Here is a 26,909-nt window from a genome sequence, read left to right as displayed (position 1 = left end):
CATGGGTGTGTATCAAGAGCTCTGTGCAATTCTGAATTGCACATATGGGAAAGAGAAGCCTGCATCTGACAGATGATCACTTTGTAACTGTTTTCCTAAATGTGTGTCCAACTAATCCTCAGTACACACATGGTAAAATGTGCATTTATGTCCCCCAAATCAATAGTCAGTAATTAGCCCTATGTTATTCTTAATGATGTCCAATTATACAAAATGCTAAAGATAAATCTATTCTCCATCCTTTAATCAAGCACACCTTATACTCTGGGTACACTGGAGTATCCTTTGTCAGGTCATTCTGCTCAACCTTCCTGGACAGAGGTTGCTACTGGTTCCACCAAGGCGTTGGGCCTAGTCTGTTTGTTTGCTATTAATACTGGTTTTTATGGCCTTGTTCCAGGCTTCTCGGGCTGCTTGAACCTTCTACCTTCCCTGGATAGTACATTGTTCTACTTTTTACTGAGCTTCCAAAAATGTTTGTTTTACATATCTTCACTTCTGTGGAAGAACAACTAATTCCTTCCAGGAAAGAATGAGAAGTGTTGTTTTTTTATTTATTTGTTTTTCAATCTCACATATCTTGTGGCATCCTTTACCATATCAGTTAAATTTGGTAGTTTGGAATTGACTTTGGTGTAAGAAATAGGCTGCTCAGACCTAGTGAAGCTTCTTTTTTTTCTTCCAAACATCAGTTCAAAAGATGACACCTTTATCATTTACATATCTTCCCAGATCCACTACTACCAAGGATGCAACACTTTTTACTCCTGCATCCATCTCTGAATCAGGCCCACAATGGATGTAAAATCAAATATGACCACTGCTTATCTGCTGAAGGCTCTGTTGATACATATGAGTAAGACATGACAAGACTGTGTTTGTTTAAAGTGAATGGGTACACAAATCAACCAAATAGGACACCTGTCTGGGCAAATAATGTAGAAAAACCATATATTATCTGCCATAAATGTTAACATTAATAGTTTGTGTACAGATTTTGAAAAGCAAAATATCACACTCAGCAGAATGCATGATTCTAATCTTAGTATGCAAGAAGATGTTCTTAGAATGCAACAGTGCCAAAATAATGCTTTAAGGGATTTGAAAACTAATATTCTGTCTTTGCAGCTAAGTTGATAGTGTACCTGACACACATACAACCATCTCTTCCTGCAGCACTATACAAACTGGTCCTGCCCCATCATCACCACCAGGGGTGGCATCTGCACTAGAGGTGGCTATCAGCAGTGGCTGATACCCTCTTGGTTGAGGTGGACTGCTGTTGTCCTTGCTGCCAGCACTACACTTGTCTGGACAGAAAGGAGGTGGAGACAGGGACATATGCAAAATCAGTGGTGGGACTGCATATACGCAAAACACCAGCTTCTAGGGAAAGCATTGCAGCCCCTAGAAGAGGGGTAGGGCTGTCCAAATGGCAGAGAAGTGGGTTCCCACTGGAAGCACACTCTCCTTGTTAATTGTAACCCAGACTGGCAGTCCCAGGGGGAGAAAACACCTCCAGCTGGGACTGCCTGTCCTATGTGTTATTGTCAGGTAGCCCTTCCAATGGGAAGTCACTTCCAGTCACAGTGTAGCCAGTGCAGTCATGGTCTGCAACTGGCTCACTGAGGTTGCAGATTTTACTGTGGGCTGCAGCCTTGTAGCCCCTAGGTAAAATCCGTCACTGGTGGTTATGCAGGCTGAAGCCCTATAGATCCCCCACCTAAACATCCTAAATGGAGAAGATAAATAATGTGTTACACATTTATCAATGTCAGAGACATTGATATGTAACACCATTGCATTTAGCAAATAATGTACTTGCTATTTTTGTATTATTTGTTTGATGTTTGCACTTCTTTTTTACACTTTATGGTGCACAATGTTGTCGACTACAATAACACTTTTAAATTTTTTTTGCAATACTATCTGTTTCTTCATTACACTTACAGATGTTTCCTCATACATCTCAATATGCCATATGGCACAAGACGGCCAGTGTGACTGAGCCGCTCTAAGAAGTTTAAAGTAGCATCTTTTTCTTTAAATGTTGCATCTTATTCACGTTACAGATGCAAAGAAACACCACTCAAAGTGTACTCAAGATGCTGGGCTGCAACTTTAACAGCACAGGAAATAGTTTTAAAAACATTCAAAGTTGAAGATGAAGCACAACGAAACTTGAAAAAAGCTACGGCCACTGCATCGAAGCACTTTGCATAGATATAGATTCAGTCACACACAGGTGTATAAATGTCATACATAAAATTGATCAGTGTACTGGCCTGGACAGGCATGATGTGGGAGGCTGACTCTGTACCTTCTGTCCCAATTATCCTGTTTGTGATATACTGCAACCTCTGCCATACCCTGGCACCAGCAAAGTAATATTTAATTAGCTCTCTATGCTCCAGGTATCCTGTGGTCTTTCTGTTCCTGCTGGCTGCTGGGCTGTAGGAGCTTCTAGTCACAATGCAGTAGCTCCTCATCATGGGCATTATCTTGGATTTTGGTCTCGACAGCTGTTGTGGCTCCTGGTTTTGTTGGTGCCTGTCTGCTCTGAATTTTACACTGATCCTGTGGGCTGGTAGGAGGATTTGCCACTGGCTGCTACTAGACATCTGGGTTCCTCCTGGGGTATGTAGATCTGGACTGCAGATGCCATTTTGGATCCGTGCATACAGTAGGTGCCTGGGTGGTCATCTGCCTTCAGGGGGTCTGTGAATTAAAGTGCACACTGTGGCTGAGACAGAGTTTATGATCCTAGTGCTCCCCCACCCCTTTCTCTGCTGGAATTTCCTGCAACATCTGAGTCTCATTGCTGCTATTCCTCTCTGCTGGACTGTGTACAAAGCTTTGTAGAGTGGGGTTTCACTGTACCTGCAGTGCATTATCCCACCTTCTCATTTCTGTGGACCTTCCTTTGGAGCCTGAGTTCACTATGCATAAATGGATGCAGACAATTACTGCTTCAGAGAATGATGTACTGGACAATATTTTTATGGTTCATCTGTATAGTATTTTGTTACTTACTGTAACTGCTTATTTTTACTCTCCTGATCTCTCAGCTACTGTATTTGTTAGAGATGCCTGCTGACCCTCGTGTTTTGGTTATGGATCCTTTCATATTCGTGTTTTGGTTTTGGAACTGGATTTAAAACAAAAAATTATAAAAAGTTTTAAAAGCAGCTAAAATCGTGTAATTTTTGCTATCAACAAAACAAAATTTGGATTTAAAATCTGAATTCTGAACTGCTGGAATATCAGTAGTGTAATTTTGATTTATCTGGATCTCCTCAGGAGATTAGAATTGCAATTTGGATCTGTTCAAATTCATGAAATGTGTCTGGATTCGGATTTCTGGAGAACCGAACCATACATCTCTGGTATTTGTCTTAGGCTGGGAACACATTAGGTGGTATATTGGATGATATGTCAGTTTCAAGCAAATTGGAATGACATATCATTCACATCGCATAATGTGTGAGCTCAAACACACATTCATGTGCGTCATTCATTGCATCTTCACATCTAATGGGAAGATGTCATGAACAATGTGGTGCACATAGTGCAGTGTGTTCCTAAACTGGAAGAGCACAAATTATATTGTAAATAAAAGCAAATGAGTTCTCCTTCCACAGGAAATCAGCAGTTAGAAGTTCACCAGGTATTATTGAAACCTAGTAACATACAAATAAATACCAAACAACAAATGAAATTCTGCACTCCACTGATAGGATATTATAGATACTTAGGGGCAAATTTACTAAGAATCGAGTTTGATCAAGTTATGTTTTTTTTAAACTCGATTTGCATCGCCATAATTTGGGTGAGTTTTTTTCTTTGTTTTGCATATTTATTAAGAAGTGAGTTTAGCTGAAAGTGAGTTTTTCGATGCTGAAGCAAATCGAGATTTATCCCCAGAGTTGTAAGTGAAAATGAGATAACTCACCCGAGATTGCAGTGTTTTCTCTCTGCAAATCTCTCCCGAGCTAACAGCCTGCACATATCAGTGAAATATGTGCTTGCTGCTTGTGCGTTAGACCTGTAAAAAAGGGTTAAATATTTTTTTTTAAATCATGTGAGGTCCCCCCAAAAAAGACCAACCAGCCCCAGATTTGTCAGCCTGTCCTAGTTCTTAAAATTACAGGAAAAATGTGTAGGGTTCCACTGTAAATTAAGGGGCATTAAGGGCTCAAAAGTACGTGTAGTTCACCTGAAAAGAAATGTGTAAAAAAACACAACACACACCATGAAAATAAAATTGTATTACATACATACATACATACACATACATACTCACCTGCTCCCAGATGTTCACATCCCCTTGTCAACGTACAGTATCCAATTGAAGTACCTGTGAAAAAGCTTCAATACTTAATTTTTGTCCCACGATGTTCTCTGCAGTAATCCAAACAGCGGCCCAGATACTCTGTGTCAACACGCATCAGCATGTTGATACAGTAACGCTAATGAGAGCTCAGGGCTTGAGCTAACATTATTGCTGGGATGTCAGCCAATCATCACCAGCTTCCATTCGAGGCCACTCATTGGCTTATATATGGGTGGGGGACAGATCTACTGATAGAAAGCATCTTAAAGACTGCTTGTTTTCAGCAAAAAATACAGTTACTATAGCATTCTGCTGTGCTGATAGGGGTTGTTTAGCAACAGTGTATGAGGACACCTCTGTATATACTGTAAATGTTTTTTATCTATGTATGTGATTACAAGGTTCATGAGTTTATATCTAACACATAACAGAAATAGTGGAAAGGAAGGTTAATTACAAATGTCATTACAAAAACACAACTTTATCGAGCTACAAGGTGAAGCATAGTTTCTTCTGAACAATACCTGCTGCATATAGTCATGATGTTTGACACATATTGTATAATTTTATATGCGATAAGTGAGGACAATTAGCATAGGCATTTCATTACATATGAAACCTTAGATAAAGGTAATTTGGATACATGTGTGCAAATAAATACATGGGCTTACATTTTTTTTAGGTTATTATGCACATTGGCATAAATTCATGCCATATACAAGTCACAATTTGGCACCTCCCAGAAAAAAAATAAAAAAAAATTGGTGCATCTATCTATCTATCTATCTATCTATCTATCTATCTATCTATCTATCTATCTATCTATCTATCTATCTATCTAACATTTAAAGTGGTCCTGGAGACATGGCAGAACTCACCCCCCCCAAGAGTTTATTTAATAAAGGGACAGTGGACTGCACGTGACGTATATATGCACCACAAAAAGGGGCATGGTCTCAAAAAAGAGGTGTGGTCACACAATAATATCCCCAAATCAAATTACGCCACACAGTAGCACAATCTTATTCACATTGCATTGCACATAGTGCACCTGATTCACATTACACCACATAGTAGTGTCCCTTATTCATGTTATGACACACATAAGTGCCCCTTTTACACAATGCCCAAATTAGTGCCCCTTATATACAATGCCTACAGTAGTAGTACCCCTAATACACATAATGCCTACAGTAGTAGTGTCCCTTATACAATGCCAACAGCAGAAGTGCCCCTTACACATAATGCCCACAGCAGTAGTGTCCCATATGCAATGCCCACTGTAGTGTTAGTGGCCCTTAAGCAGTGCCCACAGTTGGAATTCCCAAAACACAGAGCCTACAGTAGTGGTGCCCCTTATAGAGTGCCCCCATTAGTAGTGTCCCCCAGTAGTAATGCCCACAGTGGTAATATCCCCAATAGTAGTGCCTCCAGTAGTAATGTCTCCTGTAGTAGTGCCCCCAGTAGTAGTACCCCCAGTGATAATGCCCCCATTAGTAGTCACCCCAGTAGTAATGCCTCCTGTAATAGTGCTCCCAGTTGTAAAGCATCTATCTATCTATCTATCTATCTATCTATCTATCTATCTATCTATCTATCTATCCATTTATCTGATGTAGTCAGCATCCCAGCGGTTGATATGCCTGCAGTCAGATTCCCAGCATCAGAATTCCAGTTCCAGGATCCTGAACACTGACATCCCAATGGTAAGTATTTGGGTTGGGGTTAGGCACTAGTGGGATGGTCAGGGCTATGCTGCAGGGAAAGAGGGTTAGGGTTCAGGAGGGGAAGGTTAGGTTTAGGTTGTGGTGGGGAGGGTTAGGAGAAGGGTTAGATTCTTACCTACAAGCATCGGTATTTCCAATGCTGAGTGCCGGTATTCTGTGCACCAGGATTCCATATGCAAACCCTATTTATCTGTATATCAATTAATCTACCTACCTATATACATACACATGCAGAAACACACTAAAATAGAATATGTGACTGTGTTTCTATTGGGCCTATTTACTAAAGCACTTTGCAGGATATCACCCAAAAACACATTTCCAGAGGATATCCGCAAACTTAAAGCATCCCCTGGATGCATTTATGGGAATGTTTTTGCTTGCAAAAGCAGCCCCCAGCAGCCCCCACAGGTTTCTAAATGGGTGATCTTCACTCTCAAGTGGTCCATCTTCAGATAGAAATAGGATAGATTGTTTCCTATATCAAGTTTCTCACTACAAAACAGGATATGCAACCACTTCAGTCCAGACAACAAGAATCTTTCCAGTCTTTGGTCTTACTTGTTCATCCAGATATAACTCACTTGGGTTCAAGGGTAGCCTTTCTGGAGAATGACAAATAAGTTTCTGATGTTCTCCTGTCCTGTCTCTGAGACATGGTATCCTGACAAGCAAGTAAAATGAAGGCCATGCAAGCTAATCTTTGTGACCTCAATAATAGGGACCATTGCAACAATATAAGATTTTGTCACCTTCCTAAAGATTGCACATAGTGGCTTCAGGATGCTCTCAATAAAATCTTTGGATAAATTCCTGGACTGAAATCAAATGACATGATTAAATTTGACCATGCCGACGAGCAAAGGGACAGATTGGAAATTGACCTTGTGATATTATAAGTAGGCACCATTTTTTCTGACAGAAAGAAGAGTTCCTCAAAAAGGTTTGGACTCTCGATAGTGTTGAGTTTAATTGCACTAAACTACAATTATATCCTGATCTTTCCAGGCATACTCTCCAGCTGCACAAACTTCTTAAAACCCCTGACAGAGAAACGTATGTATTATATACAGGTGGGCCAGCTTCTCATATTCTCAGATTTTCCTACATTCTGTTAATCGCTGGGCCATGAAAAGATAGCTGTACCCAAGGGGCAGGATCATATGCTTCTTATTGAAACTCCATCATGTCTCCCATGTAGAGCGCAGTGGCAGATTGTTCAGCATCTCAGGAAGAAGCCCAGAAAAGACCCATCCACTTGCCAAATGGATGTCACTCTTATGTGGCTCCAATTATCTTTAATTAAAGTTTTGTGTCTTTGTATGCCTTGTATTCTCTTTTTTAAGCAAGTCCATTGACATCTGTCCAGAGACTATGACCACCATCTCCTGCCTTCAGCTGTCACCAGTTTTACCTAATTCTCTATACAAGATGTAATGTTTACCGACAATATGATTCTGGTAATACTGTCCCAGTTTTACACACCTTACACCCTTCTCGGTTGGTTGAACTTGTTTGTTCCCTTTTCCAATTTTTGTAGTTCCACTATAGATTTCATATTTCTAGCACATCAATTCAATCCTTCTCTACACCTGACTCCAAAGTACTGATGGAGACTCTAATCCTCAGTTTTCCCCCAACCGCTCAGTTATTTCCTTGCTCGGGATCCCTCTTGGGCCCCACATCCATTCTGGAGAGGTGTTTCATGTTACATATGTGTCCTCACTCATTTATGCTGCAATAGCACTAAACAAGCCTTCTTGGCGTGCATTGTCCCATGAGACTCTGTTAGCGCTCAGCATATTTTTTTTGTTTTTAGCAAAAATGTGTCTATGTTGCAATATGATGTGACTAGGGTTCTGATTAATTTGATATGTGACATTTGTATATCTCAGTGCAGCTGAGTCTCTCAATCAGCATGTTCCCTTTACAGACTCAGTTGCACACAGATATCCAGGTGTTGCATATCAAATTAATCAGCACAGTCTCCTGGTATGTCCTAGCCATATCGCATTGTAATGCATTTCTGGTAAAAAAAACAGATGCCCAACACTAGCAGATTTGCCACTCCTGATCTGATATCTATCTATTCTATTTTGTACGCTCCACCTCCATTATTCCTCTTTGGCTAAGTCATTGTAATTTCCTTTAATGCCAGGGGATAAATATTCCTGAGAAGAGAATCCAGGCTCTTTGATTTCTTTGTTTTGATATACCTGATATTGTTCCAAGTGACTCATTTTAAACACTCTCCTACTGCCCCCACCTCACTAATGCTTTCTACCCTATGACCAATTACTGTAATAACTCTCACAGTAAATCTAGAGATGTAGTCATCCTCTTTGCAAAATAACTTCCCCTCTCCCAGGTATCAGTGTATAGGTTAGAGGAGGGAAATTGCCTACTGTTTAAATGTATGATATTCAATCCCATTTTCACAATTGTAAAAATGTATGCTCCCAACCAGCATCAGCCAGGCATCCCTAACAGAGCTTAAGACAAGGTTGTTTTGCTTCAGATTGTATGTTGCTCATAGGAGGTGAGCTTATCTGTTAACTGTTCCTCAGTCACCCCATCTGTTTCAGCCTGCACCACTAGCATCATTCACACCAGCTGTCTGAAGGTTGGAGCATTCTCCACCGCTTTGTCAGAGATTTTACTACCTTATCTCACTCTCACAAGAACTATTAGCGTATAGATAATCTGTTCCTAGGTCATAGACATTTACACCTGGTGAAAGTGGCTTCTATTGGGGTAATGATATGGTCAGACCCTGCTCCTAAATTCTTTGTCCTCTTCTCACATAATGCCCTGGAGCATAGGTGCTGGAAATTAAATGACTAAGTACAGGATGCATATTGTAAATCTCAACTAGGATAGTCCATTGATGACTCCTTTAGATTCATAATTATCCCTGAGCCTTTTAGCTCACTAGAAAACTCATAAATGCATGTTCTGGGACTGCTGTGACCAACTTGGTTCCTTTCTAAAAAAAAACTGAGTATTTGACAGATATAAGCAATTTTAGAAAACAGTTGGACCCTTAAAACTTCCCTTTAAGCTTGTCTTTCTCCTAATATTCTTGCAATTTATCAACAACCTGCCACACCCTTAATAAATTAATGTTGGACAAACTCAGGCTTTCATATAGGAATTATAAAATATTTTTATTTCTGCAACAAACCTGGTAAAATGTTGGCCAATTTACTCAGACCAGAATGATCATTTTACTGTATGGAACTAAAGGCCTCCATGAATTTCTAATTGTACATCGTTTATTACTTTATTGCACTCATAAATCTGCACAGATCACAGAGATCAGTGCAGCACTTCTAATAAACACAATGCTGAGGAGACAATATTTTCCCAACTTCTATTTTGTCCCAAATTTGCTCCATTTACAAAGTGTTAGCAGACATGATTCTTGATAAGTTGTATTCCTTTCAATGGAAAGTACTTGCGAGTTTGGCCAATGGTGTTTTGACTTCTGTATGTGACCTGTTGATCATGCATGTGCAATAGTGCCACTGCTTCAAAAGGAGCAGTGAAGCACTTTAGAGACACAGCTGATTTTCAGATCAGCTGTCTCTGTGCCAGAGCAATGATGAATTGCTGCGGCACTTGCATCCAGTTAGTATGTTTATTTTTGGGGCCTGTTCGGACATCAATAATTAACATAATGAATAGACCATCTAATCACAGATATTTAAATATACATGTTTATGTGTAAGTGTCTTGTACTATAGCACTGTGTTACTTGTTGAAACACAATGCAAATAACACTAAAAATAAATTTTTGGGCACATTTACTAACAACCAGGGTGTGACTGGGGTCAATAATCAGTCCTGGCATTTGTAGTGCATGTACACCATAGGCACAAAAACATTGGATGTGGCCACACATCACAGGGGCATGAGCATTCATAATAGGGGTATAATCACTCATCACAGGGGCATGGCCTTGTGGCACTTCCCAGCCTCAGCATGCCAGCCATGCAGAGTGCTGGAAGATGGAAATGCTTGGCTAGGCCTTCAGATGTCTGGGCAGGCCCATCAGGCCATCGGCCCTTTTGGAATTTCCCGTTAGAATGTCAAACATGTTCCACTACAGGGGAGCATGTGGAATTCCATGAGTATGAAAGAGGCTCCCAAATGCGATCCTCAAGGCTCCCCAACAGTTCAGGTTTTAGAGATATCCACAGTTGAGCATAGGTGGTTAAATCAAATTGAATGAGGCACTAACTAAGTCACCTATGCTCAACCATGGATATCTCTAAAACCTGAACTGTTTGGGAGCCTTGAGACTCGCGTTTTGGAACCTTTGGTGTATGGGTTACTGTAATATACTATAAAATAGTTGTGGCATAATATTGTAGAAACCTTTTCTTCACTGAGAAAAGGGTTACATTTTAAAATATTATGCGTTATAGAAAGTGCTACAGCTAAGTATGCCTTTTACTAATACTTTGTCCTTTGTAAAATACATAATGCAATGGTTCCTGGGTTCAAGATAGTGTAATTATCTGTATAGTAGTTGTCAAAGAAAATTGTGTGTTATAAATGGTTTTGCCAACTGATATAACAACTAAGGAATGATGTCAAAATACTTAGATGCTTTATGTTATTCTATATTTGACAGCAAACTGAGCATTTTAAAACTCCTTTGTTGGTGGAAATGCTTCTGAAGATGAATGATATTCCACAATCAATATTCACAAAGCTTGTGTGTGTCAAGTGTTGAGGATGTAGATGAAAATATGATACACAGTGCTGTAGAGAAAACTTTTAAGACAATAAATATTAACCCTTATAACTGCATTATTGATGGCCACAAAAAAAGAATCCACCATTGATAAAAATATACCATTACAAACAATAACTGAAAATGACATTGCAATAAATGAAAGTGCCATGGCTGCCAGATCTTTATCATGCTCATTCTTTTAAAGAAGTATAATTTATGTCCGACATCATCTAAGAGACAAGCTTGGATTGCAGTGACAAAATAGTTAGACGGGAAATGCTTTAAAACTAGTGCAGACAATATGTCACTGGCCAAGAGTATAGTGCACTGTATGAACAAGCAGTCAGTCAAGGCTGTCAGAGGAAAGACCTGGTAATGTCTGTTCTGTACTGTCAGAGTGTGCATTTGGGACTATTGAATTGTAACTTAGCAACAACACAAGCAATTATAATAAAATGTATTTTTTATTACTGTAACAAATTATTATTTAGTTTATATTAAATGAAAATCAAATTATGAGTACACAATGCACTCATCAATTTCTTATGTTGAATATAGTTGCTTCTACAACATTTGTTGAGTGATGTAATATGTATTAAAAGATAGAGAGAGAGAGATAGGGATATTTTTCTGGAAAACCAGGTTCAGGAACTGGGTCGGAATCTAAACAAATGCTCAATGGATTTGATTTAATTGATAATAGAACAGTCGACTAAAGAAATGAACTCTGTGAAAAGTAACATCAGTCATTTTGAAGGCATACATAAGACTACTCTTGATAATGACAACGGCAACAATTGGTACAAGAAATTGAACAACCAATTACAACTCTATAAGAGAGATCTTATAAAGTTTAAAAATGAAAAACGCACCAAAGTAGATTATGATAATCACACTGTTTACAGATGGACTGATAATACCCACCCTAGTGAACGTAGAAAACCATTTTTTCGCAGGAAATTGTGGCATAATTGTGACCCAGAATCCTATAATGAACTTACCTCCTCTAACAGTGATCCTGATATACCTGAAGGTCCAAACAACTGGGCAGGCCCCCCTGGTGCCATAACCAGAGCAAAAACACTAGGAGACAGCTCAGGCAGTTTATGAGATGGGGCCAACAATGGAAAAGGCAAAGGGCAGGGACGTGGCACAAAGCCACCATGGAGTCGCAGAATTTAGTCATTAATTTATCCAGCTATGATTTATCCACTTTAGAGAATCAAATACTTTCTAAAGGGTTATCATTTGTGCTGATGCTTTCGATAGATTCCAATGGGCCATCGAGAAGCATTGATTACAGAGTCAATTACATCTAAAGGAATTTTTCAATAAGTCTACCCTAGCTCCCATTGTCAAAGCTCCACTACCTAATAAGTTAACTAAACTATTACCAAGATCTACATTTGATCCTCCATCATCCAATTCAATAAATAAGACATGTATGTGTTTATTGGATCAGGATATAGAGGTCCAGGACAAACCCGCCTTGTCTGTGAGGAATACTTTCAGTAAAATGGAACATTGTGCATTGGATTAATGTAAAAAAATAAAAATCTGGTATTTTGACCGGCTGATAAGGGTGGTGCCTTGGTTCTTCAAGACGCAGTGGACTATTTTGCTGAGATTTAACGACAATTAAAGAATACTGTTACATGCCAGACATTATTATTATTATTATTATTATTATTATTATTATTATTATTATTATTATCGTTTATTTATATGGCGCCACAAGTGTTCCGCAGCGCCTTACAAAGTACATAAACAAATAATTTGACAATGGACTTACAGTAAAAAATAGGACAAGGATATGGATAATATACATTGATACATAAGTGACCATAACACCTAGATATGCAACAGAGCGTAAGCAACCAAGTGTTAGGTGCCCTGGTGGGGGGTAAGAAGTATGTGAAAGTAAAGTAAAGAGAAACACAAGACATTAGATATGGATCCTACTGCTCTCTTTAAAGAAACATTAATGCAAATATTACAACAAGCAGTTGATGATAGTTATATCACAGATAACGTAAAAAATGCATTAGTACCTGATTTCCCTATAGTTCCAGTTCTTTACACTACCCCAAAGGTGTATAAGTCATTACACAACCCCCCGGGACATCCGATAATTTTGGCCATTAAATCATTCACCAACGTACAGCTGTCTATTTAGATGCTCTTTTTCAACCTTGTATACAGTCACATACAAGATACCTACTAGATATGACCACGTTATTGTGATAGCTTAAAGAGTTACCTAGGTTTGATGAACAGATATGGCTATGCAGTATAGATGTAACAAATCTGTATACAGTAATTCCCCATGAGATGGATTTGGGCAGTATGCTTAGATTTTTGAATGGTCATCCTTTATATACTGGTCCATGTATTCAGTTGGTCATGAAACTGATGAGAGAAATACTCACAATTTTTTTTTGTCTTGTGGATGGTACCTTTTTCCTCCAATGTATTGGCTGTGCGATGGGGTCCAGTGTGGCACCATCGTACGCCAACATATTGATGTTTGAGGTTGAAAAGGATATCTTTTTTACTGACCCTAATATATATGAACACATAGTCTATTGCACTCGATACATAGATGACCTTCTTATCTTTTGGAAAGGTAGCAAACTACAGTTTGAAACCATGATGACAGAGCATAACTCTAAGAAACATCCGATAAAATTGACATATAACATTAATGATACAGATGTTAATTACTTAGATGTACAAATATATATTATTGATGGATGTATAGCAACTTCCCTATACACAAAACCCACGGATTGCAACAACCTCTTACATATGCACAGTTTCCACCCGGTTTCATCTAAAAAAGGACTTCCCTACTCACAATTGTTGTGCATTAGGAGAATAACATCAGATCTCCAGTTAGCGGAAGAACAAATGGACATCATGATTAATAAATTCTTGGACAGAGGCCATAACAGAAAGCTACTTATGCAGTCCAAATCCAAAGTCCTTAAACTTGATAGGGATAAATTATTGGCTAAAAAAACATCCATTAACATCTTTCCATGGGTTACCCAATACAACCCAAATAATGATACCATTAACAGAGTGTCAAAAAAATTATGGCCAATGTTACAGACTCATACCGTGTTTCCCCGACAATAAGCTCTACCCCGAACATAAGCCCTACCCTAAATTTAGTAACCCGGTCCAAATTAAGCCCTACCCCGAAAATAAGACCTACCTGAATCTCATTTTGGCTGGGAATGCTGCAGAGACCAGCGTTCCCAGTCATGCAGTGCGCGGGTGACGTCATGATGTCACCCGCGCGCTGAGGATTCCGGTGCGGCCACGCCTGCTGGATCATGTTAGATCCAGTCAGCGTGCAAGTGAGAGCAACATCCCGGATGGCGGCGAGTCAGGTAAGTGCACTGCAATAAGGGACACTGCTACAGGGGGGCCTGCAAGAGGGGGGCTGCATAAGGGTCACTTCTACAAGGGGGCCTGCAAGGGGGAGGCCTGCATAAGGGGCACTTCTACAAGGGGCCCTGCAAGGGGGTGGCCTGCATAAGGGGCACTTCTACAAGGGGGCCTACAAGGGGGTGGCCTGCATAAGGGGCACTTCTACAAGGGGGCCTGCAAGGGGGTGCCCTGCATAAGGGGCACTTCTACAAGGGGGCCTGCATAAGGGGCACTGCTGGCAATGATAATTAATATAAGACCTACCCCAAAAATAAGCCCTATGGTGTTTTTTTGAACAAAAAAAAAATAAGACAGTGTCTTATTATCAGGGAAACATTGTACTGACCTTGGATTACAACAGGTTAAATTGATGGAAAGCTATAAAATGGGTCGTAACCTTAGAGATTATTTGGTTAAAACTAACATTAATAAACCTAAAGATCAACATAAAGTTAATCTCTTGATGGGCAAAAATGGTTGTCACAAATGTTCTTGCACTACCTGTAGTTTCATGATTTCAGGAGATGTATTTTTTCATCCCCATTCTGGAAAAAAATATATTAAATTAAGTATAGATTAACCTGCACCTCTAAATTTATTGTTTACCAGATCATCTGTCCCTGTGGACTGTCATACATAGGGAAGACGGAGCGGACCTTTAAGGAACGTATGACAGTCCACAGATCGGCCATTCGAGCAGCTTTTAACAGTAGGGTTAGTGATCACCTGTAGCTAGGCACTTTGTGACAGCTAAACATACTTTGGCATCACTACGTTACAGAATGATAGACCATATACCCAATGACATAACCGTGGCCTCAAACTTTTGCAAGCAGAAAATAGATGGATTCATATATTAGGCACCCTTATTCCCAAGGGCCTGAATGAACAAACAGGTCTTCATCACTTTATATGATATATATGCATATGTTTCGAGCCCATATTGGGTTTCTCTTACAGGATAATATACATCAATGTAGAATTTGACTGTTTACTTGTATGCTGTGTACTCTAATATTATATCTGTAATTTAGATAGATGAGCGGCGACCGCGCAAAAGAGCTTACTGGCCGCCACACTCCAAGTGAAGGTCCCAGTAAATAGAAGACTTAGACTGTGTATGTGTGTTTTATTTGAATATTTCTTTTGCAGGGGTAATATAGGTGCCAGGAGGCCTTTAATCCCCCACCTGCTGGTACTTGTGGATCTCCAAGTACCAGCATATGGGGGATGCCTGCTGGGACCTGTAGTACTATTGCAAAAGACAATATTTATATTTTCTAATGCACCACACTATACATAATCAACCCAGCACCCACTGCCCAGGGATACCGGGGATAGCCCCGGGCTATCAGCCTGGGCCTGGGGTGCTCTGAGGAGGGGGACCCTTTTATTGGGGTGGGGGGGTCCCCAACTCCCCAGGGATCCCCGGCCTGGGATGACTAGCAGTCAGGGGTGATGCTGCGGCTGGGGGGCCTGGTGAAAGAGCTCCCCTGGCTGTGGCATCACCCCCCCGCTATACGGAGACCAGTGCTGGTTTTGGGAAATACAGGGGGAGCCCTATGCATTCCCCCCCCTGTATTTCCAGAACCAGGACCAGCTCAGTGCCCTGTGATGGTTGCACTAAATATGAGGGACCCCAATGTCATTTGTCTCTCATATTTTGGCAACCAGGATAGGTTCTCAAAAGCCTGGTGCTGGTTGTGCTTAATACAGAGGACCCCTGTATTTAGCACAACCAGTACTAGGGCTCATTTTGACTGGTTGTTTTCTGGGGGGGTACCCTTTTTTTTAACACATTCAACTTTTAACATTGATGCTTAGATCTCACTGCTGCATTCGTCAATCTGTGACTTATTGATTTGATTATCTCAGTTGTATATTCACTACCAGTGAGCCCTCTGTCACCCACTGATGCCCCCTTTGCACTGCACCACTGCCACTGCTCTGCACCACTGCTGCTGCCGCTTCCCCACACGCCTACATCTGTCTCGCACTCTGCACCTCCCAAACCAAACTCCTGTGTGCTGTCCCCTCTCCTACCTGCATTAGAATACCATTTTGCTGCCCTTCTCTCCTGCAAGTGGCCTGTTTTGCTCATCCAAACCCTGATATATAATACATTTTAAAAAAGCTATGAAATTCCATAGACAAAAAACCTTACAGTTTCATATGTTCCATTAAGGCTGCTTAGACATGATCTGAAAATTCACAAAACCTATTGATTTTCTGCCACTCAAACTTCAAAAAGCAATGAAATTACGATTAAGGCTGACGCCTTAATGGACGTGTTCCTTGCACAATATAGATATAGTATGGTTAATGGCAGATTCAGCACTCTCACAGAATGAGATTGCTGTCACTCACAAAATGGTTGAGCTGCTAATTCACAGAATTGTGTGCTCATTGGAATACACACATGCAGTCTATGCAACTAAGGTCAAAGCAGAAAATAGAGCTGTGCAGATGGGATAAAAGTGGTGTGGATGGGGGGAGGAGACACAGCAGCGTGGATAGATGAGATACAAAGGATTGTAGAGGAGGGAAGGTTAAGCAGTATAGAGGAAGGGGGGGTGGCAAAGTAATGCAGATGGGTGGAAAACAGTGATGCGGATGGGGGAAACAGAGTGGCACGGTTTGGGGGGACAGTAACGTGGATCGAGGAAGAGAGTGGCATGGATGTGGGAAGACAAAGCAGTGCAGATGGGCAAAGACAGATTGGTGCGGATAAGGGAATACAGACTAGCACAAATAGGAGAACACACAACAGTAGGGATTGGGGGAGACAAATTAGTGTGGATGGGTAGGAAGACAGAGTAGTGCAGGTCGGGGGAGGAGAGAGATTTGCACAGTTGGGGGGGCAGAGTGGTGCAGATGGAGGAAGAAAGAGTTCCACAGAGGAAAGGAAGACAGCGGCGTGGCTTAGCGGAAGGCAGTGGTGCAGAAGGAAACAGAGTGGCTTGGATGCAAGGAGGTGCAGATGGAGAAAGACAGATTGGTGCAGATGAGAGAACACTGACTACCATAGTTTGGAGACCACACAGCAGTAGGGATTAGGGAAGACAGATTGGTGTGGATGGGGAGGAAGACAGAGTGGTGCGGGTGGTGGGGGGAGACAGAGTTGCATGGTTGGTGACCAGAGTAGTGCAGATGGGGAAGAAAGAGTGCCACAGATGAGAGAAAGACAGCAGCGTGGCTGTGGAGAAGGCACAGATGCAGGGCGGTGCAGCTGGGGAAAAACATTGGTGCAGATGAGGGAACACAGACTATCACAGTTGGGAGACCACACAGCAGTAGGGATTGGGTTATATATAGCAGCATGGAGGCATATAAGGGAAAGAAGTGTACATGCTTAGACAGAGTATATTTTTAAAAATAAGTCAGCTGAAGGTGTATTCTAAATTAGATAAATGTATGCAGTGAGAAGGATTTTGGAAGCCAGTAAGATTGTTTTGGTGATCAAATGGGAAGATTGAGGGCACTGAGTGGGATGTGGGAGCCAGAAAACTGCTCAAACCTCAGTTGCATAGACTGCATGTGTGTATTCTAATGAGCACACAATTCTGTGAATTAGCAGCTCCACCATTTTTTGAGTGACAGCAATCTCATTATGTGAGATTGCCAAATCTGCCGTTAACCACAGGGTGTGATGGCATACTATATCTGTATTGCGCAACGAACACGTCCATTAAGGCGTCAGCCTTAATGATCGTAATTTCATTGCTTTTTGAAGTTTGAGTGGGAGAAAATCAATAGGTTTTGTGAATTTTCAGATCATGTCTAAGCAGCCTCAACAGGACATATGAAACCGTAAGGTTTTTTGTCTATGGAAAAAATATATATATATGTGTATATATATATATATATATATATATATATAGGGATAGTTTATATCTGCACTCACATCATCATACAGAACAAATAATGTATCAGGGGTGCTCCTCCTCAGGTCAAAAGGCCAGATCTATCATATACTTTGATATCACACACAATAGAACGTGGAATGAGTGCACTCACCGTAGAAAAAAAGGTCAACTTGTTTAATTGAGGCAGCAGGTTGCTACATATGTGGAATTACCGACGTTTTGGTCCAAGCAGGAACCATTTTCAAGGTACAGCAATCCAAAAGTAATAGCACAGCATGGGTCCAAACAAGTCACGGATAACAGGAACCAACTCAGCACATCGTATAATACACAGTGCAGTCTCCCCGGGCCCCGTTATATAGCGTACACACTCATAATCAATAAGCAATCAAGAGAATAATTGGTCAGCCACTTACCAAAATATGGAGGATCAAGACAGCAAAAAGCACCATAGAGTGCGGCGGGAGTGATGGACCAATTAAGGTGCCAGCTGTCCAAGCCGCATAGCGCCAGTCATGCGGCACAGCATGCAGATGCACCATCGCTGGCGCGCTCAGCATGATATGCACATTGCATCAATGGGTGACGCGCGTCACGCCCTGTGGTTCACACATGGCTGTGCACGCACCCTAGATGCGTAACCTAGGCAACGATGCTAATAAGCTCCTAGGCAGTGAGCTGGTTAAAACAAAGGCCAGTATGGTGCAAGTTTAAAGAAGAGAGCGTGTCATATACAAAAGGACTCTGGGGTACATTGCAAGAAAGGAATATACACATATCATGAAGGTGATATAAAAATACCGAAATCACAAAGCGGTAGATCATGGAAACATAACTACCCAAGATTAATGGCAAAAACATAATAGTGTAACTGTCAATGTTCCTGTTATCCGTGACTTGTTTGGACCCATGCTGTGCTATTACTCTTTGATTGCTGTACCTTGAAAATGGTCCCTGTTTGGACCAAAACGTCGGTAATTCCACATATGTAGCAACCGTGAACAATTAACCTGCAGCCTCAATTAAACTAGTTGACCTTTTTTTCTATGGTGAGTGCCCTCATTCCACGTTCTATTGTGTGTGGTATCGAAGTATATGTGTGTATATATATATATGTATATATATATATATATATATATACACATTTATAGTATTTAGAAAAGAAGGCACTCAAAAGGTACTTTCAAATAAAACTTATCTTATGGAAAGTACATTTTGGTCCAGGACATTACATCATGAGTGTTCCTGCTTGTTCCTGCTAAAATATAGCACTGTATATACACTATGTAGACAAAACTAATTGGACACTGACTGCAAAAAATTCAGTGAAATTTATTGACATCAGCACTTTGTAGGTCCACCAAATGCAGTGATTACTGCAGACACCCTTCTTGGCAAACTGTCCACAAGTTCCTGGACAACAGCAGGCGGTATGTTTTGCCATTTCTTCTTAAGTACATTGACCAACTGTGACACTGAAGAAGGTCAAGTCAGCCTAGAATTTGTTGTTTCCATAGAATTGCAAGTACAAGGGCCTCCCTATGAATTGTTCTTGTTGAAACTTCCTCATTAGTTGCTATTTGGAACTTGTGTGCAATGGTATGCATGGGACCATTTTGCTTGTGCGGAGGTGTCCAATCACTTTTGTCTACATAGTGTATATACAGTATACTGTATATTTAAATAGCAATAGAGTTATGTACACCTTCTGCACAATTATATTGTGAGAATATGCTGCAATACCAACTATATGGGTGACCATGCATACTGTGACTGCAGGTTCAACATTCCTACTACAGATCAAGACAATAAGGTCTAAAAAATTTCAGCTGCAGCATCAATATTTCTGCTAAAGTAAATATAATCAGCGCTAAGATATCTCACCTGGATGCAGCCTTAATGCCTACCAAGCTTTGAGAAATGTTTGGATTTGCATTTTCATGTTGGTGCTTCAAGATTGTTGTTTTATTTGCCTGTTGAACAACATCAGCTTCAACACTCACAATTCTACCTTCCCACACCACTGACAATATCTTTGTTCTTAATGATGTGACTTCTTAAAACTAAACTATTTTGACAGATGTGCTGATAGCTACCCCAGCCAAGTGTTTATCTTCCAGCAGTAGCCAGCACCATATCATTTGGGTAGATTTGCAGTGTGGTGCTTTGCAAAACTGTTTAGAGATGCATAAAGTAAAGGTTGTCATCCTGAAACAGGCAGGCATTGCGGTTTATATCCACTATGAATTGTTGGTCAGCTAACTCAATCGGCTGATGACAGTATCTTAGATTTGTTTTATTTTGGTAGAAGCAAATAGTAATGCTCATTCTTGTTACATTTTTCAAACAAACTGGAAGGTTAAAGGAATACCTTACCCAGATTCACCTATATTTCTAGTTACAAGAAGCATTGCTACCTGAAGAAAGGTTCATGTGATTTCTTTATTGATTAGCCATACTTTGGCATGGACCAACCTACTCCATGAGAAAGATGATCTATTAATGGCCACTATAAATAAATTGTCTGTTTGGCCTATGCAATGCCCCAGCCATGTTCCAAACAAATGTGAATTCTTTCTAGAGACTTATTTACAGTACCTAGATAAAATCCTCATTTTTTAAGCTCACTGATTATGTGAGAGACTATTTGCCAAGATTGAGAATTGTTCCTTCAAACATTCTAGAGTAAGATTCCTGATAAAACCAGATACACTATCAACTGTGCTTAATATACATGTGCCCAGAAGATTCAAGACAATACAAAGGGTTATGAGGATCAGCAATGAATACAAATGTTTTATCTGGTCTTCTACAGAGTTATTACATCTATAACCACCTTGATCAATCATAGGTTTTGATTCAATTCAGAACACATGATATTTCCCAAAAACAACAGACTACTGAAACCTTTAAATTATTTTTGTACCACAGCACCCTTCTTCTGGTAACCAAACATTTTTTCTGCCAATACCCTCATGCAAAAGTGGAGTAACTGTGCTTCCCATACTGTTATGAAGGGCATCTTCTTTTCAAAGATGTTCTTTTTTGACAAAATCAACTAATACTTATCCTAAAGATGAAGACAAGGAGGACTAAGACAGTTCATCTAGAGCATTAGTAAATGTGTCCTCATGTACACCATACGGCTCAAGATGCCCAAGAAGATTAAGATGCTCTGATAGGAGTAGCATACTGTACCATATTTTTCTTTCAATTTTGCATCTTACAGTAGTTGCATTAAAGAGGCAGTATAAAGCCACTCCCAGTTTACATGAGATGCTAGACTGTGACTTTAAGTGCAGAGAAATTGATATTACACACATACAAAGTCACAGATAAAGCACAATGGAACTTGGTATGAGATAAAGACATGGCTGCTCACATCAGAGCTTTTAATACAGATTCAGATTCAGTCACACTGAGATGTACATATGTCACACACTCCAGAGGTCAATGTATGATATCAATGTAGTTCTGTTGCTTCCAGTTGTTTTATTTATTTGAATAAGATACACAGTTTTAGCAAAAAATACTCGCAGAGCGGCTGAGCTGCGCAGGGCCTGGCAAGCCAAGAGGGACTATAAGGGAAGTCGCAGTAAAAAAGGAAACATCTCTAGATTAAGTTCATAATGACTAAAAGACCTCTCGGTATGCCTTGGATATAAAGTTCTCACTCCTGCCGAGCTACTCATGAGCAAATTTATGATTGTCATGTGTATTTTGGTGCTTTAAGAACCTTGATTTTTTTTTCTTTGCATCAGCTTTGCGACTCTCTATTCTGCCTTCACCAATTCATTGACTTTTGCATTATTCCTTACTATCTCTAAACAACCAACTTCAGTTTTGCCACTCATGGCCCATCTCCTCATGACTGAGCATCTAGACTGGATGTGGTATGTCTCAGCTATTGTAGCTACCCCACCCAGGTGATTATCTCTTGGAAGCGTTCATCACCATGACACATATGCACATTACTGTACATGTATATAGGGTTTGTTTCCTGTTTTACTTGACCAAAATTATAATTGTATACTGTATTCAAATATATATTGGTATATTAGTTAAGATTAATAAAATAATATTCCAATTTTGTGACAACTGTTCCTAAAATAATGTTGGTCTTCAAAGTTATTTGGGTGTGGTACATACTGTATGTTTTTAAAATTATTTGTTTTAATTCTAGCATTATTCTAAAATATAAATTAATAAACACAATTTTACACTGAAATAATTACTGCAGTGGGTGTGGTTGAAATTATTTAACATTATGTACATGTATGCTACTCTGATTGCAAAATTAGAGTCAAACAGTCTGTTTTCCATAATTTCTTGTATACTGTGTGCATACATCAGCTTGTAATAATAGCCTTCTGTAATTGACCTTTTTGGGGCATTTTATATAACCACAATGCTCTAAGCAGAAAACAGTTACTATACAATATTTATGTTGCTATGGAAACTTCCTCTTGGATAATAATATGAGGCTTGTGGAATAACAGTCATAAAGCTCCTTGTGATTTTTTTCTTTCTCTGCATTTATGTCTATCAAATAAAAATATATTTCAAAAACATTTTTTGCTGAAAGTGATTTCTTTGAATTCATATGCATATGTATGATTAATGCATCTTTATAAAGAACTGGCTTTAAGAAATACTATTTGTTTTTTTAGCATAATTCATCTACACTTTGAAGATATTACAGCATACAAAAGTTATTATAGAGCAAATTAAACCTTAGCAAATAGTCTTACAGTGTTAAGAAATGTTATGGTATAGTCAAACTTGTCAATTTGTCTATCCCATTTTCAATATCTACATATTTGTTATGGAAGACAAAGAAAGTTAATTGCATGACTAAACTATGAGCAGTGTCTGCTATAAGTGACAATTTCCATTTTACACATGTAACACCTGTCTGGTGTCAAATTGTCCGCTTTACTAGATGCACGTCTGAGCAGAGCTAGTTATATTTTGTATGGTATAAATGCATTTCGATTAATATATAGTTTTATATTTTGTGAGGTTTTTTTGGTAAAATGGATTCTGTGAGGATTTTATTGGTAAAATGGATTCTGTGAAGATTTTATTGGTAAAATGGATTCTGTGAGGTTTTTTTTGTTCATTTTCAGAAAACAATTCAGCAAGATTACAGTATGTGAATTATGAAAACTGTAATATTACTTTTAAATTATCTGTGGTATTTAGGGTTGCAGGAACAGTTTTAGATTGTAACTATTTGTTTCCTATATGACCAATATTGTTGCACATTTAGTGTTTATAAAACTATATTCCCACCACGGCCCTACCTGTGTGGAGTTTGTATATTCTCCCTGTGCTTGCGTGGGTTTCCTTCGGGTGCTCCGGTTTCCTCCCACACTCCAAAAATATACTGCTAGGTTAATTGTCTCCCAACACAAATTAACCCTAGTGTGTATGTGTGTGTACATGTGATAGGGAACATAGGGCCTGATTCAGAGCCGCTCGTAAGCGGCCGCTCGTTCACTCTGAGCGATGTTCGCACATCTGCGCTTACGTATGGGTTTTAGTACGCATGCGCGAACCAGTCAGTGTGGCCGAAAATCGTGTGCTCGCAAAATAGCGAATGCCTGCTAATTTGAGTGACTGGATGAGGCGTTTGTGGGTGGTAACAGTGGAAGGTGCTTGAAAATGGGGAGTGAAGATCCGAACGCAGGCATGCCAAAAGGTCAAAACGGGCATTTTAAGGGTGTGCATAATTAACAAAGCAGCGTCATCGACCATGTCAGTTGGGTGTCTTTTAGCCAGAACTGCTCGCATGATTGCGGTAGGAAAATGCAACCACATGAATAGCGAACAGTTCATTCACCTTTCGATGTACTCGATTAATCTAATAAATAGCAGAGATGACGTATGGTGCGAGCGGCCACATCATGCATCGTGCTCTGAATCAACTCCTGTGTTCCAAATGTCAAGTCAGAGGGACTTTTGTGGAAAAAAGGTATTACACAGTTTCTAAAACACCCTTCCTGTAAAGTGGGTAGCTTGGTCAGATAATGTTTCCTGGGGAATCCTATCCTACCCAAAAATCTGTAATATGGACACAGCAGCCCTGGCCTGGATGGACACAGCAGCCCCTCTTGGATGAAGCACAGCCCTGACAGCCTGGGACTCAGCAAGCAAATGGAGCCGATCACCATGGGAGGGACTTTTATACAATCCAAAAACCTGTGAGAGTCCAACACAGCGGGATGATGACATTTTGCCTCGCTTTGAGATCTGAGTCAGGCAGGAAAACCCGAGCTGGACTCGGATCTCGCTTCGGATCTGCAAGTTCAGGTGGTTCGGTTCTCGGGGAACCGGACCCGCTCATCTCTAATATAAAGCACTGATGAATATCACATGAATTGTTTAAGCATTATCAGTTGGTTAGGGAGTGCCAACAAACAGTTTGTTTGAGATCTTAGGGCCTGATTCAGAGTCACTCGTAAGCGGCTGCTCGTTCGTTCCGAGTGATGTTCGCACAACTGCGCATGCGTACGTCTCGTAATACGCATCCACTCGTAAGCGGCTGCTCATTCGTTCCGAGCGATGTTCGCACATCTGCGCTTGCGTATGGGTTTTAGTACGCATGCGCGAACCAGTCAGTGTGGCCGAAAATCGTGTGCTCGCAAAATAGCGAATGCCTGCTAATTTGAGTGACTGGATGAGGCGTTTGTGGGTGGTAACAGTGGAAGGTGCTTGAAAACGGGGAGTGAAGATCCGAACGCAGGCATGCCAAAAGGTCAAAACGGGCATTTTAAGGGTGTGCATAATTAACAAAGCAGCGTCATCGACCATGTCAGTTGGGTGTCTTTTAGCCAGAACTGCTCGCATGATTGCGGTAGGAAAATGCAACCACATGAATAGCGAACAGTTCATTCACCTTTCGATGTACTCGATTAATCTAATAAATAGCAGAGATGACGTATGGTGCGAGCGGCCAGGGGGCGTTTTTTACAAAAAAACGTCCGCATGTTTTGTTCGCTCGTTCAAAAATAGAGGCGTCAACAGACTGCAAAGAGCGGACGGTCAATTTAAATAGCCAGCCCCTTTTTCTGGACGAGCGAGCGCAGATAGCGTCCGGCTCTGAATCAGGCCCATAGATTGTAAGCTCCACTGGGGCAGGGACTGATGTGAATGGGCAAATATTCTCTGTAAAGCGCTGCGGAATATGTGTGCGCTATATAAATTACTGATAATAAATAATAAATAAATAAATAAATGTTTGAGTGTTATGTAAGCAACAGTTATATGGTATCAATGTCATTGAGTGAGCTCAGAATTTGTAAAAATGCACCAGGTCAAACTACTTGTTCTAAGATTTTCAACTACCAGACCAATCACTATGAGAAACCCTTTCCTTAAAATTGTTTAGATACAATATATATATATTTTTTATATTTCAGGTGAAAGACAGCAGGCAGTTTACAGTGGCAATAAAAGGTAATTACCCCTCTTGGGGTTTTTCACCATATAGATTTCATTTAAATTTATTTCTACTAATCAATACAAAATACTCTATGACATGCCAAAAAAAAATCTAATTATTTGTCAAAAAAACTTAAAATAAGTGATTGCATTAGCATTCGTCCTTTTGATATATCCATACTAGATTTCCTCTGGAGTAACACATTTTCTTGATAAGTCACATACAGATGTGTCCTAAATTAACTTTGCTCTCAGCATGTCATATATAGCTTAGAACACTGGGCCTGATTCAGACCGGCGAGCGAGCGGGTCGATGTTGCCCAAGTATGCATGCGCACGAGGGAGCCAGCTCCATCGTGCGCATGCGCAAGACCCGAATAACAATGGGCAAGCCATCGTTATGGGTCTCGCACCAAAGGGGGCGTGCTGTTGATGGTGTTTGACAGCACGCCCCCTTTGGTGGGCGTGCCGGAGGCGTGGCTGCCCAAATGGAGGCGTTCCCCTGGGAATGTCTACCATCTGGGGCCTGACCCACTGACATCACTAGTGATGTCAGTGGGAGTGCTTTTGGCTCTGATAGAGCCAAAAGCTCTCCAGGGCTTGCAGCAGCGATAGCCTACCGCAAGGGTCTCCTCGCAAGCCCGATGGTCGCGATGGTCTTGACCATCGCAACCATCATTTTGGCCATTCACTATAGCTGTGGGTGGTCACCCACAGCCATGCGAGTGGCCAGGAGGCCGCTCCAAAGCGGAGGAGGGACGGCCCTGATTCAGAGCGAGTGCTCTGTCAGAGCTTCCGGCTCTGAATCAGGGCCACTGTGAGAAGGTGTGCCCAGTTAAAGAAGCCATGTCTCATTAAGGTTTCAAAGTCATGGTGTTTTTTTCATAAAATCAATTCAGTACTCACTCAGCAGGGGGAAGTTTTGTTATAATCTGCTGTACCTATGTATTGACTGCCGTCCTCAGTATGATATATAAATGTCCATTCTGATATATTACAGTGCAAAGCAAATTACTTATAAATAGGTTATTGCATTACATTATATGGATATGGTATTGAGCATTTTAACAGAGAACTGTTCCCCTTAGATTCACATTAATGGGTTTCATACCCCCAATTACTTTGACAAATCACATGATTATACCTTTATAATTTTAGCATCATAACATCATATCATGAAGCCATCTTTAAGAAGCACAGGTTTTGTTATGGCTCTATACCAGGTATTTCTTAACTTAAGATCACAAGATAAATCAAGATTGCAGACTGGTTGTTACTGTGGTTAGTAGCTTCTTAAATATGATCCTTTCTGGGTACATTGTGAATCAATATGAAGCAGTGTATGTAATATTCTC

This window comes from Taudactylus pleione, unplaced genomic scaffold (genome assembly GCF_031769625.1).
Source record: "Taudactylus pleione unplaced genomic scaffold, aTauple2 ptg000041l, whole genome shotgun sequence".
In the NCBI taxonomy this organism is placed as follows: domain Eukaryota; kingdom Metazoa; phylum Chordata; class Amphibia; order Anura; family Myobatrachidae; genus Taudactylus; species Taudactylus pleione.
The sequence above is the reverse complement of the archived record's forward strand: the minus strand, read 5'-3'. Positions refer to the sequence as shown.